The 10,142-nt window shown below is 40.4% G+C and overlaps 2 long non-coding RNA genes across 4 annotated transcripts; one reads left to right on the plus strand and one right to left on the minus strand.

Annotated features, from left to right (window-relative positions):
• Positions 1-4,548: 4,548 nt before the first annotated feature.
• On the minus strand, positions 4,549-7,368 carry LOC128814581 (uncharacterized). 2 transcript variants are annotated; one of them, XR_008439416.1, is made up of 4 exons: positions 6,872-7,368; positions 6,688-6,777; positions 5,640-5,722; positions 4,549-4,663 (listed from the first exon to the last, which is right to left on the minus strand). It is a non-coding gene; the product is annotated as an uncharacterized LOC128814581 (long non-coding RNA). The 2 variants fall into 2 exon arrangements; XR_008439417.1 differs by lacking the exon at positions 4,549-4,663 and adding an exon at positions 5,195-5,242.
• Positions 7,369-7,525: 157 nt separating this feature from the next.
• Positions 7,526-9,887, plus strand: LOC128814469 (uncharacterized). 2 transcript variants are annotated; one of them, XR_008439389.1, is made up of 4 exons: positions 7,526-8,469; positions 8,643-8,723; positions 8,978-9,063; positions 9,748-9,887. It is a non-coding gene; the product is annotated as an uncharacterized LOC128814469 (long non-coding RNA). The 2 variants fall into 2 exon arrangements; XR_008439390.1 differs by having other exon boundaries at positions 8,672-8,723.
• Positions 9,888-10,142: the final 255 nt, after the last annotated feature.

Below are 10,142 nucleotides of genomic sequence, written 5' to 3' on the forward strand. Positions count from 1 at the left end.
TTAAAATTGCCTATTCCATTCCTTTTCTTTTTGACCTCAATCCAAAGGCTTTCTAAGCCAAAGAAAAGACAAGCTCACAATTAGTGACTATGACCAGTTAATGGGTCTGTTCTGAACAAGCTTTTAAATAAAACAATAAGCAAGCCTGGGAAAAAGCAACTTACTGGGCTATCTGAGGCCAATTTCTTTTAAGCACAGGTCAAATTATTTTAAAATAAATTCTTTTTAGCAATTGTTCCATCAAGATTATGTCAGTCCAAAGGGAATAGACCCAAAATCTCTTGTTGCCAAATAACTTCATCTTGGTGCATCTGTAACTCTATTTTCTCCAAAGAAAACGAGCTCATAATATGGGTGGATTTGTTGTTTTTTTGAACAAAGTTGTTCCCTGGCAACTTCAAAAGCAAATTACGTATAGGAAAAAAAACCCCACAAAACAAAAAACCCCCAATGTTCAGTTACAAAGGTTGGTAAAAAATCCATGGAGCCATAACAACCAAATGACTTGGTAAGAAAATTGAAGTGCAGCTGACTGGAAGGAAAAAAAAAAAAAAAAAAAAAGAGAAGTAGATAACTCCAACGTGTTTTTGAACAACCAGGTTGCCTAACATTGGAAACTGGCAGAGATGTCAACAATAAAGTAAAATATTCCCAAAAAAGTAGCTCCTGATGCCCCTCTCGCTCCCTCCTTGCCTCATCAGAATTCAAATCACGGATACAGTTCCAGAAGTATTTTCAGTTCCATACCTACCAAACAAAATGCCAAGGTGATGAACAGGGATGATGGGAGCATCCTTAGCTCAGCTTTGCTGTCCTCCCAAACCCCAGGTAAGGACCAGCACAACCCAGTGGCTCCACGCTCACCTGCTGTGCCCAGCAGAGCTCCCTCCATCCCTCTCCTCCTGCTCCCATCCACTGGCACTTCCCTCTCCCCCTTCCCACAGCTGACCAAAACAAGGAGTCTCCCAGGTGTTTGCCACGAGATTGAATAAACAGGTTGCATTTTTTACCCTCTAACAGGCACTAGGAGTGAGCAGTGAGAATCCTAACAGCCACCAGTTATCCCCCAGGATTCCTGAGTGGTAAAATCATCCCTTTGCCCTTAGCAAGGCTGGAGGGAAGCGTGCTGATGGTTTTGTTTTACCATCCAGCATGCCAGGAGTGTCTGATTAACAGTTTTCCATCCCTATTCAGGCATCTTTGTTAGGAGTAAGTCTTTGCTCTTTTAGATCCTGGTCCAAAGCCTTTCAAGGAAATTGAAAAGTCTCCCATTGATGAGAAGGGGGTGCGCCCTTGCTAATTGTTCCTTTCACATCAGAGTGAAAACAAATTCTTCAGCTTCCATTTGAAACCCATGAAGTTCAATCCCTTGATATATTGGACCCTTATTTTAAGGAGGCTGGAGAGGAGAGGAGGGGAAGGGAGGACAAAGCCCAGGACTGAGGGCTGTGTGTAGGCTCCAAGTACGTGCCTTACACAGCCCACGCCGTGACACATCACAGGCCTTGCATTCTGCTTCCCAGAAAGGCTCCAAATGTTTTAGAGCTCACAAGTTCATAAAATGCTGCATTTAAAGTACTCGTTGCTCACCAGCAAACTTGAGATCAGAAAGACACTCTGATGCTCCCCAGTTGCTGCTCACTGGGAATAATTACTCAGGAAGAAAGTTTTGGTTTGTTCTTCTTGCAGAGTGAGGTGTCATCTCTGGTTAAGGTAAAGGTGTGGATGGAGAAAAGTGGGAGGTCTACAGAGCATGGGACGTTTGGTTTGGGCCATCCCAGTGCCAAAATGATATTGAGAAATCAAAGGTGTCTATTCCAGACTGAGAAATGTGGCTGGTGAAAGGAAATGAAAATTCTGAGGGAAATGAAAAGTTAAGCATGGACGTGCTAGTGATAACGGAGTTTTACAAACATCTTAAACACAAATCAACAAATCATAATGAATGCAATTATTTAGAAAGCTGAGTTTAACTGGTTACATAGGTGATGTCATCTCCCAGCACAGGAAAACTAGAAGAGCTCCATGATGGAATAACTAGAGGTTGCTTTTAAAACAACCCTTTGCTTCGAGAAGGAGATGAACTGGATGGAATTGTCCATCCATAGGTAAAAAAAAAGCCCCTGTAAACACAATGACATAGATACAGATCTATAAAAAGAGAGAAGCAGCAGTAGCACATGGCTGATGATTTGGGAATCCAGGAGAGAGCCTGGTCAGCCAAAGGATTCCCCAAGCTGTGTGTTGGAAGACAACAGACTGATCTGGACAAACCACCCATCCCATTAATGCTGCTATTTTGGCAGAAGAAAGGGAATTTTTAAAGAGACAAATATATGAAGTGCAATATAACCTGGAAAAACACCTTTCAAAAACTGTCTTACAATGAAATAATTTTTCTTCCCTTCACAAAGAGGGATTTCACCCTGGAGTTGTTTCTAAAAGACAGTAAAACATAACAGATGAATGTTGCCTTGTATAAGGAACACACACATGCATTTAAATCACTTATATTTTACTTTTTTATGATGCAATTGCGAATTGTGTTATTTTGCATTTGTAATTAGAGGTTGAAACAGATGGCAGAGGCTTGGTTTAAAGGGATGTGCTGGATGATCAGGTCTCCTGCTCCGCCGAGGGCTGAGCATGGAAACTTTTCCACGAGCTGGTCAAACAGCAAAGTGCTTCCTGCACGTCAAAGAACATTGGAAAGGACCAAACTGGACTTTCTAGAAGGTGAATAAGCACTGGTGAATTTTTTTTTCCTATTTTTCCCCAAAGTGCTCTTAGAATGCTCCAGATACCACGCTCTGGCTGTTGGGGTAGGTGACATTTGACCCCTCAACAAAAGCAGCAGGATTTTGGTGCAGCCTCCAAAGGAGAAAAAGACCCAAGGGTCTTTTCCAAAGAAGAAAATCTTGAAGAACCCTTCAAGAAAATCCCCAGAGGAGCGGTGACCCCAGAACATCAGAACATGTAAGCACGGAACACCAACCATTAATGCAGGGATGGCAGGTGGCTTTTCCAGCTCTCTGTCCTCAAGGAACAAAGCTGTGGGTACAAGGAGGCTCATCATTCCTTTCCCATCATATGCAATTTGAGACACAGCCACTTTATTCCACAGATATTCCAGCCTGGGTGAGCCCTGAACTGGGACTCAAAGCAGAGAAACCTTTTACCAACTTTGGATGAGTCCAATTTGAGTTCTCCTTAATTAAGACTGAGCTGCCCACCAGTGACTCTTCCCTTGAGCGGGGTTTCCCAAGGGTTGAGATTCCTTGTTTGTGGTTAAGACAATTTTCCCTGCCCAAGGAAGAGAAACTCTTTTCCACAACACATCCTCAGTGACCGGGACCTGCTGAATTAACACCAATATTCAGTATTCATTTATACATTTGTATAGATGCATCCATTAGACATAAACCATTGTCCAAGTCTGAGACTAAGGTTAGGCCTAGCTACACCTAAATCCTTCAGTTTACTGATTACTCATTTTCTCCAAAAATGAGCAAATCCTTTAAGTGTACATGTACCTTACCAAAAATAAATATCATGGAATTTTAAGCCTCAGGGTATTCATAAAACAGCCCCAAAGTGGTATCTGGAGCTACAGCCCTCAGCCAAGGATCCTTTCACCCACAAAAATCCAAACCCATGAGCTCTAAATCAGCATTTTGAACCACTACAGAGCCTGGATCACTATGGGAATATGGAAAAGTCATGCTGCTATTGTATGGTCTATGTATGTCATTAGAAATATTAATTAAAACAGCTTTTACAGTAACTGCCAATATTATCTACCCTACTAAGCTGTTACCAGAATGATTTTTAATATTTCAATGATTTAAAAAAAAATTTTCAATTTTACTTTTCGTTCCAGCAGAGCAATATTTTCTGAATGCCCAGAATGAAAAAGGCACCTCTAGCTGCTGCTTTATCACTTTGTTTGGTTTCTCTGCATTTCTTTATAAATATAAAAAAAGATCTGAAGTAAACAGGTCGTAAAATTTCCCTATAAATATTATCTGTTTACTGTCTTTGGTGGTAGGCATGGACAAAGAAATTGAACCAGAATGCTGTAAGAGCAAATTTTCTTTGGGGAATTCATTCACATCTGTTCCTGTACGACAACAGGAGGAACAGAAATTATTAAGAAAAAAAGACAGAAAATATAGGAAATGTAACTTTCAAAAGGAGAAATGGCTTCCTCTGATCTTTAGCTGATGGTTCTGATGAGTTTTTATTCTGCCTGACCTGATTAGCCCAATGCTAATAAAGAGCTAATGAAGAAGAAAAGACTTATCCTGAAAGTTAACTCCTTTCTGGAAAGGAGATGGATGGGTTTCTGAAAACAGGGATAGTTGGAAAATACACTTGTGTGATCTTTTGTTTCCAAATTTTAATGCATCCCCTTTCAAAAGGGCTTCTACTCATGAAATTTAGTAAATATTCAATTTAATTTACTTAAATTTAAAAAGTTAACAGACTGTTGGTGTGCTATCACCGTTAAACAGCAACTTATGTGTGAAACAGAAGAAATACCTTTTTTCCCTTCATCTCACTGGGGACCTGGCCTTGCCCTCAGTGCTGTGGGGGAAAGGGGCACTGGCATTCTGCAGGAGCCCGTGCCAGCACTTCCTCCCATCCCTCGTGGGAATTGGGCCTGGAGAAGAATGAGATGGGCTGCATTATTCTGTTTGCAGACCCTCTTTGCACCCCAGGTATCCCTTCAACTCTCCCTTTGGAATTTCCATCGAAGTTGCCGACATTGGATCCATCCTCCCAAGCCACAGACAAAGATTGGACTCTTCACCTGTGCCTTCAACACAACACACTGCAAATTCAGTATAAATGCAGTGTATTAGTGGTGAAAAATCACAGGGACTCCTTGGATTGGTAAGCAAATGCACCAAGGTGTGAAATGCAAATTAATACTGGAATGCCTTTTATCATTTATAATTAATCTATCCTGCGTCAACCTAAATATTTTTTCTGTTTGTGCAAGAACGGGCCAAAGGAAATGACTGGGGGCTTGTTTTGACCAATGTTTAACTCCAATCATAGTATTTAGTAAAAAAAAAAAAAAAATAAAAAAAAAAAAAAAAATATATATATATATATATATATATATGTATAAAAGCACCCAGAAATGATATAAGGATATTTATAACAAAATGGTTTTATTAATTGATCTGATTTTTCTTTTTCTGGTCTTTCTGCAGTGGAAAATGGTGACGTAATTCTGTGATGAAGAAAAAAAACAACCTCTATTAAATAGACAAAGATCATAAAGTCTCTTTTGCTTGAACTGCTTCAGTGCACACAACTGAAGGCCTGGCAAGTAGTGAATTCTTTCAAGAACAATTTATTTCAAAGTTACAAGGCTGATGAAGGCTTTAGAGTTACAAATTCCTGTTTTTCTTGGAGCAACATCTTTAAAGATATGCAAAGAGGGATTTCTCAGCACTATTCAGAAACTAGTCTCTAGTGATTTGCCACTTTGGAGTACAGAGATTGTTTTCTAATTCAAGCAAACATTTTGAAAAAAAAAAAAAAAACCAACCCAGAAAAGGATGTGAGAAAATGCTCATTAGGAAAACAACAGCGAGAATCTCAGCAGAAATATTTAACCAACTTACCTGATTTCACAGTTGTGATTTTAGGTCCTGGAGCAGGAGCAATGCAGAGATTTTTTATATAAGAAGAAATGCAAAAGCCACCACTGAAAAAATGAAGTTTTGAAGGGTTTGAGACAGGCTTGGAAGAAAACCCCAACCAAAGGTCCACTAAGACCATATCCCCAGGATGAAGTTACTGCTGGGACTTAAATTGTTATATGTTCTTTTTCTTTTTTGAGGTGCTATTTTGGGTGCAGCATGCTGTGAAAATATATAGGTTACCCTCACACAAACAGATATTTAGAATTAGATTACATCATAGATGGACATTTTCACAGGAAACATTTCATAGATGCATGCAGAGATCCGAATTCTCTGGTTTGCTGATAGAAGAGCTCTGTGCTATGCATAGAAAATTCCCTCTGTGTGGGTAATGTATATTTGACTTCACCTTTTGCATACTGATCACTTCCTGACTTGCAAATCCTGAACCATGTGCAAGTGTGCGTAATATGAATAACTTTATTCCAAACTTGCATGTCTTAAGCCATATGTTCACCGAAATATGAGCATAAATCTACTAAAATTTACTGTCCTACACTGCAGATCAATAAACCCTGCAGTATTTCAGGAGTGCTGGATGAATATTTTGTTTGATGGCTTTGAAAATGCATATTTCCAGCTATAATTATTTACATATAGGGTCCAGGACCAGGAGATAACCTTCAGCTTTGGTAACATTAACACTTGCAAATAATCATCACTACTCTATCACTCTCACACCCCATAATCTGCTAACATATGTCTACATTTTCTATGTGTTTATGTAGTACTTTATATGGAAATGTTTCATTACTGCCCGCAGCAACATGTGGCATTTCTTCAAGAACATTTCAGCACCTTTTAACATGGTTTCTTCAAACGTCTCTCTAATTGTGAGGATTTCATTCTGCAAATGTTATCACTGCTCAAGCAGATCAATTTTCTTAACTGCTTAATATGCATGCTCTAGGCATTTCCACAAAAATGCAAAATATACAGTACGGAATTAATATAAATAAACTACTACCGGGCTATTATGGAGCAGATTTAAGGCAGCAGGGTTGTAGATAACTCCACTTCCAGACGTGCAAGTCTTCTTATTGTGGCAACATGTCATCTAAAATTTTTGTTCAAGATATTAAAAAAAAAAAAATCCAATTAATTCTTACAGTACCATTTTCTCTAAACCAAATTATGATATTCTTACTTACCAACACAGTGACTGCTGGTGCAGAGAGGGTTCATGGTAGAAATTTCTGTCACAATTCCACATTTTCTGAGCTATGGTTGATTGTTCTCATATTTCTGGCTGACCAAGCATCTTCTAAAGCTGCACAAAACCCACTTGGGTGGAGAGATCTCCAGGCAGGCACAGATGTGGAGAAAAATCATCTCACTAATACAAAGGCTGGTGGCTGCCACTGATGCTTTTATGTTGAGTTCAGACAACACTTCAGCCTTCCAAAATTAAGGGACGTGAAGTTCTCCAGGATGAAGGGCTCCCAGACCAAGCTTCTCTCAGTCAAGGGCAGGCCTAGACTAAATTTGAAAGAACTAAAAGCAGGTGAGACCAATCCAGACCCCATTAATGGATTGGAGACATTGTGAATCTCAGGAAACCATTGCTGGAATGTGTCTTTCCAACATCCTGTTCATATTCCATCCAGGTATCGACAGTCTGGTTTGATTTTGGGGAGTGCTGGCAAGAGAGGATTGGTGGTGTACTCTTGGTTTTTACATCACTGCCCTCACCTTGGCTGCACAGAGGTTCATCAGCTGCTGCTGTTCCTGTGGGTGATGTAACAATTAATCTAATTACATAAACAGCTTTAGGAAGAAGAGCGTGGCAGAGGAGCACAGCAGAGTCCTCCAGACCCGAGCTGTCCATCCCAGCCCTTTCCCCTGCCCTGTGTGCATTCATCCAGCCCTTGGCAAGCTCCACAGAAATTTCCTCTTTCAACAGGGAAACAGAACAGAGCAATCCCTCTGAGAGGAACAAGCCAATTTCTTCAGGAAGGTCCACAGAAGTTTTCAAAGCTGGAAGAAATGCAGTTTTCCTGCTGTGAGGTTTGGTACCGATGCTGCTGGAGGGATGAGTCATTGTTTCTTTCATATATATCATCCGAGTACCTATAACTGTCTCTCATCTAAATGTTAATTGTATCCAACAGAATGACTTCAAATGAATACTCTGTCAATAACACTGTTATTAATGTTCCTTGATAGGCATGGTTGGAATATTTTGTAAGATTAGTCTAATATTTCTTACAGAATCTGCTTCATGTGTTGTGTTATTGCGTCTACTTTGGATCAAAACCTGCTCGTAAAGCCTTGGGTAGCTTTTTTTACTCTCCTCTCAAGAATTCCCACATCACCAAGTTTTGATAGGAACCATTTTACTACAGGCACAGCAGTGATCCTCATTCCTCTGGACCACAAGCATAAGTTTAGGTGTTAAATTGATATTTTTTGATTGCTCAGCAGGGCGTTTTATTGCCTTCACTCGGTGCAGCTGGTACTGTAGGAGCTGATGGCATTAGGGGGGACAGAGTTAAGCTTGCTTTAGCCATGTGAATATTCTGATTTATGCCAACTCCACCTCTGCCTCTCCAAGCGACCATGACAGGAATAATTTGGCAGCAATTCCTCGCTGTTGGCCGCTCACCTGCCTGAGACAAAGCGAGGCAGAGAGGAGAGCCCAGGTGTTTGACTGGAAAGGGAGACAGAACAGCTTTTCCGTGGTGCCCCGGGTGCATCCCTGCCTGGATCCAGGGGAGCAGCAGCAGTGCCAGGAACACCTGAGCAACAGGTGGAGCCTTTGATGGGGCTGCTTTGCCGGCAAACCCTCACAAGTTTAAAGCACTCCCAGCCCACTTTGTTTGCAAAGAGCAAATAACTGATCCAAAGGCTGAAAGCCTCTGGGTTTTTTATCTTCTTCCCTCCCTCTCATCTCCTTTTTCTTTCCTCCTGCTGTTCCCTCAGATTTAGGCCTTTTGTTTCTTCTCCTCCAGACATCTGTCCTCTGCCTGGGCTGCTGTTCCAAGAACAGATATCCCACCTCAGGTCCAGCCCACTTTGATAGCTCACAATGAGACACCAAAGCTGGAATAAACACATAGCTGGGGGGGGAGGGGGGAGGGGAAAAGAAAAAGTTAAATCCCTACTTGAAAACCTGTTTTGTGTTTTCTTATTTCTTAAAGTTATTTTTAAGTGTTTAAACCAGACCAATTATAGTCAGAAACTACTTCACTTAATCCATTCCTTTATCTCCTGGGAAAAATCACCAAAGCAATTCTCAAAATGTTTAAATCCCACAGTGTGCATAAAAGCAGCAAGTAAATCTGCTCCTTCCCAGGCAAACCTTAAGGATTTCACTGACATCTTTAATTAAACCAGCAAATAGGTCGGTTTCTCTTGTATTCTGACCAACACACTGTCAACAAGGAGGGGAAAGAAACTGAAAAGGAGGATTTGTACTGAAAAACAGCACCAGAAACATTTGTATAATCATGATCATGGACTGGAACAGGAATGTAATCAGGAATTATTAAACATTATCAACTACTTCCTGGCAACGTATTGCTTGGATAACACTCCTGCAACTACAGGAGAGTTAGTTATGAAATAATTAAACTGCAAAATTGGAAATAGAACAAAAAAAAGCAAACACAAAATGCATGGAGCTGTGCAAAAGAAAAGTATTTTTATGTCTGTGAATTTATAAAGATGGATTTAATTCCAAAAGGGAGAATTGTGCAGTTGTTATTAGATCAGTAATAAGCACAGATGGCTGCAAAGGAACCATTCCCCAACCCATCCTGCCATCTCTACCCTGCAGCACTTGTGGAGGAGAAGGAAATACAAGAGTAGGGAGCAGCAGAACTGGGAATTTAGTGGTTTTAAAGACTGAGTCTACATCGTCGTGTGTTATTCATTATCAGTAACATTCCTGGTAAATTCACCCAACACAGATTTTAAGACATGATTGTCTAAGCTCCTCTCAGAAGTTAGACCCGATGCCACCGGGCAGCTTGTCACAATCTTCTGTCGATATCACCCCCTTACAGAATTTTTTCTTTTCCTGCAGGAGGAAACTGATGTTCCCAGGGATGAAAAGGTTGCATGCAAAAGCAGGATCCAAAAAATCCTGCTCTCAGCTCTGTGGAAGAAGGATTTATGATGCTCAACTAGCAAAGATAGCAATTAGCTGGAATACTCAAGAGCAGAGAGCTTGACAATCTGATGAGTTATTCTTTTGAACTGGGGCAGCAACTCATGCATAAATTTCCTTGTAAACAATTATTACAGAAATGCACTGTAAACACAATTAATCATCTCAAGGTGTTATCTCTAGGTATTTTCCCCACAGATTATGTGCCACTTGCTCAATAAATCAAATTTTAACATAAAGACATCAATAGCTGGTATTATTAATATTCCCATTCAGCCAAACATGGTTGGGTAGAAGCTAACAAGCTTTGA

The sequence above is a fragment of the Vidua macroura genome, chromosome 14 (genome assembly GCF_024509145.1).
Source record: "Vidua macroura isolate BioBank_ID:100142 chromosome 14, ASM2450914v1, whole genome shotgun sequence".
Lineage (NCBI taxonomy): Eukaryota > Metazoa > Chordata > Aves > Passeriformes > Viduidae > Vidua > Vidua macroura.